The sequence below is a fragment of the Equus quagga genome, chromosome 9 (genome assembly GCF_021613505.1).
Source record: "Equus quagga isolate Etosha38 chromosome 9, UCLA_HA_Equagga_1.0, whole genome shotgun sequence".
NCBI lineage: Eukaryota > Metazoa > Chordata > Mammalia > Perissodactyla > Equidae > Equus > Equus quagga.
The window spans coordinates 3,396,812-3,401,497 of NC_060275.1; positions in this window are offsets into that span (position 1 = coordinate 3,396,812).

Below are 4,686 nucleotides of genomic sequence, written 5' to 3' on the forward strand. Positions count from 1 at the left end.
CTGTGAAATGTTGCAGCTAATATTTAATGTTTAATCTAATCTTACTTCCTCACATTTTCCACTGATCACTGTTACCACAATGCTGCAATTAAAAACAAAAGCACAAAGAAGACTGCTTTTTAGTGACTCAATTAGTACAATTTAGTGACCAATAAGAGAGCAAACTATTTGTCTCTTCCAGAAATTCCATTTTGGTGCCCCAAGTTTAATTGGACGCCATTGGTTTAATATCTATTTGGGGCACATTGAAACACCTCCATCCGTTCTAAAACGGCAGGCTGTGCGCAGCGCGGCATGAGCCCCCGGAGATGCACGTGTCCCAGGCCAGTCCTCTTCTAGAAAGGTAAATTCTCTTAACCGAAGGTTTTCCTTGGGGCCGGCAGCTTGGGGTTACTTAGTGCCTGGCTGCATTAATTAACCCACCTTGGGAGCCTCATACATCAACTTCTCTGTTCCATTTTATTGATTTTAATTTTTAATTTTCTGATCTTTCTAATATGCCTCCTCCATTTTAGGCAGAAGGAGTCTGGTTATAAGGCATCAACAAGCTCTGAAAATACTAACTGGAGAGTATTTAACCCAAATCTGGCTTCAGGTGTGCTCCGTGCTCTTCCAGCCACGCTGGAGACCATTTGAGAAGACGGGCTGTCTCAAACATTTTGTCTGAGGCTTAGAAGGAGGAGAAGACAGGTGAAGACAGCTAGAGAAGGGGATCATTTTAGGTAAGAGAAGAAAAACTCTTGAGGATCGTTTTTGTTGAGTTTATAGTCACTTCGTTAATCAGTTGATTTGGCAAAGTTCTTTATATTATTGGCAATGCCCACTGCCATTTGTATAATGGTGAAGTCCCTTATCTATAACCTCTGCATCTTTTTTAAAGGCGACAAAATCGTACCTAGCTACATGTTACAGCATCGATGAACTTTGAAAACACGCTAAGTGAAATAAGCCAGACACAAATGGACAAATACTGTATGATCCCACTTATATGAGGTCCCTACAGCAGTCAGATTGATAGAGACAGAAAGTAGGGTGGTCACCTGGGGCTGGTCGGGGGTGGGTATTGGGGGTTGTTCTTTCGCGGTTGTGGAGTTTCAGTTTTACAGGATGATAAGAGTTCTGGAGATGGATGGCGGTGATGCTCGCACAACATTGTGAACGTACTCACCAGCACTGAACTGCACACTTAAAATGGTTAAAGTGGCAAATTTTATGCTGTGTACAGTTTACCACAATAAAAAATCAGCGGGAAAAAGTGCACCTAGCCTTCTTCATCAACAAAATGTCTTGAGTCCTTAATTATGACAACTACTCATTCATAGCCTGACCACTTCTAACCATTGACCCTCCTAAATGCCCAATTCTACTTTCCTTCAAATTGTCTTATGTATGCGTCAGACAAGATCTGCAAAGGTCTCTGAGTATTTCTTCCCTGCTCAGTTTCATTACAAGTGTGTGTAGCCGACCCACAGTGAAAGAGAGAGATTGCTGGTTCCCTTATTTTGTTTTCAGTTCTCTTAGGAAAGTTTGCATAAACATGCACATGTAATCAGTTATGCCTGGTGAAACATAATGAGATTTGGGGGCAGAAGAAGTCAATGGTTTTGCTGTTGTAGGCATGTGGGGTGATAATAGGTCACAACCTATCTACTAAGTAATTAACATACTGTAGCACTCTAAGAAAAGGTGATGCGAAAAATAGTCCCCCTCTTCCCCAACTTGGGAAATCTTCCAAAAGAGGAATCCTTGAATTCGTCTTTCCTTAAATGAAGTCTGCTCTATGGCCCACTTCTTCTTATTCTTCAAACCATTATGAACCACATCTGTGGAGTTCTCCATCAGCTATTCTGCAGCCAGCTGTTGCCCAGAGTCTTTGACTTAAATTGAAATGAAAAGCAGATTTGAGGGCCCTGTACCTGCTGTGAAGGCCTGACGCAGTTACCTAAAGCTACAAACGCCGAGAAAATGTGCCTGCAATCCCTCCGACTGTTAGTATATTCTCCATACTTTTGCCTCAATTTCGAATCTGCACTAACTCTGTGACCCAACCTTATTGACATCTTTGTCGTTAACCAAAACATATGCACACCAACCATCAGTAAAAGAAAATCTACATTGCAATAAGAACTGTATTATGGGTCATCTCAAAGTTTTCCTATGAGCAGAAAACAAGCACAGATCGTTAAAAATGCTGATTCCCTGGGAAAGTTGTTAAGTTTTCTGCTGTGGGGAAAAATGAGTCAGGCATTCTCTGTATCACACATATGGGTATATTTTGCACAGAATCTTGAAGAGATGCTTCACTGATTATTAAACTATCTAAAAATTCAGGTGTGGCTATCTGTTGAAGGCCAACTCCAGACTTGGCTACTACGGAGAGAGAAGAAATCTTCACCAAAGTCTTTCCAACAACATGCAGGTCTCAACCATGAATAAACAAGCCTAGAGCACGGCCAGTCTGAGCCTACATTATCCTGCAGATAAAAGCCCGCAGCAGAGAAAGCTGCTCGGTAAGAAGTTATCTTAGTGTAAACATGGGGGAATGTCCGCAGATCACGTTAGAAGTAAGCGTGTGTGTGTATGAGAGATGCTAGTCATCACCTTCAATAGAAATGAAATTTAAGGAGCAGGACTGAGATAGTTTCCTACACCCAGATTAAAAATATTTTGTTAGTTAACTTCAGATTCAAGCCGTCTGCAGCCATTTTGTAGAAAACTACTTAAAATATAATCCCAAATTTGTCTCCCGCCGCGCAGGGTTCGCCATATGTTTAATTCCGTAGTGAGCGCTCCCGCTGATGACACGCTTTCGCTTGCTCCATCGTCTGAACACAGTGTATTCTCTGAGTGCCCACGTTCTGTGAGAAGGAAAGATTGTAGGAAAGAAAAGCAAGTTAGGATTGAGGTAATACTTTCGAAACCATTGGTGGTGAAATAAATAGCCAATTTCCATGTACACATGAAATGGTTACTGCTCCGAACAATATGAAGGCAGCTGGCAGCTGTACTGTCCTAAAAAGAGTCTTTACCTAGGAATACTTGTTGACAATTTAATTCAAATTTATCCCTAATCCACTCTGAAATCTGTCAGTTTCAGTCAGTTCAGAGAGCTAAAGATTACCCCTAGATTTAGGTGGATAATTTCATTCTCCTTTCTCAGATACAATTCTGAAAATCCTAATACATTTACAAAGAGATATAATTAATATTAAATATTTACTAATAAGTAGTGCACTTAAATTGTTAAGCATGTATATTTAATAAATATTTTTTAGTTTGTCTTGGATTTCATACCACAGAGTTTCACTTCCAGCTTTCAGATAGATGGGGCCTTTTGGGGGGTTCTTTTTGTTTTTTACTCTTAGCTATTCTTTAATGCGACCCCTCAGAACCCTTCTTATCTAAACGTCCAGCAATCAGGCCATCACCTAAGTTATGCAGACAAGACACTGAACCCTGTTTCACTAAAATGCCATTTTCCGTAGCTTTTGAAGGAGCAGAGTCTCAAATGCTGAACAAATAATTCATTAGACGATAACTAGGGAAAATATATTTTCTCATTCAATCTATTTCATTAGCCAGAATTATTGTCTGTTATAAATAGCCAAATATGTGTTTAACCATTAATCCATTAACCGCTGATTTTTCTCCACCCAAATATTGTAATTTACCTAAACATTTCAAAATAGGACAAGCTCTCCTGGGGGATTTCAGGAATTTGTGTTTTGTGCAGAAACTGTGCCCTTAATCTTTAATGTCTACTTTCAGTGTTTGAAGATAGTAAACAGTTGAAATTTTGGCAATGCTAAATATGTTATAGGAAAAGTATGGGAACTCGTTAAATATTTTGTTTTTATACTATTTTTTCCCCTGGAACAAGCTAATGATAGTGCATTGACAAACAACTACCAGTGACTTTGTGTACAAATAATGTAAACACATTTCTCCTGTCATGAATGGCACTCTCACCAGTAACAAAACCGGGATGGCCTTCAAGCTGCCATTTTCCAGAATGTAACCCTTGCCCATCTCTCAAATTACGTTCTCAGAGTGTGCATGCCTTGTAGCAAAGCGTGGAAGAAAGGAAATCTCTTAAAGCATAGCATCTTCGTGGAACAGGCATAGTCCTGAGTGAAAGCATGTGTGGGCGATAAGCAGGTCAGAGAAAGGAGGCAAGTCATGAAAATCACAAGTTTACATGGAGGAGTTTGGAAGTTTTGCTCACTGTTCATTGATCTAAGTTAATTTTCAACACATGGAAGTTATTAGTGCAATACTGTAGTCTTAAATGGACCCAAGAATGTAGATGAATGTAGCAAGTTTTTACCATTGACTCAAATCCATTCCAAAATGCTACAGGAAAACTATGAAAATTTCAAGTATGCGAATTTTAATCTTTGTGGGTGAGTACTCACATATGTGATAATATATCTGTCTACACAGATATCTGTGTCTATATATGCAAGTTATATCCATGTAATTAGTTGAATTGGGGGATACTTTTATTTGTGCATTTTTACTGTGTACTGAAATGAATTGTGGGCACTTCTTTTCCGTGAATGACTTAATTTTGATTGTTCAAGAATACATCCCGCTTAGGCATTCATGCTGAAACCAGCAACAATTGTCAATGACCTTTACCATGCCTGCTATCCAAATTAGTGCAGATCATTAATCACAAGGAGC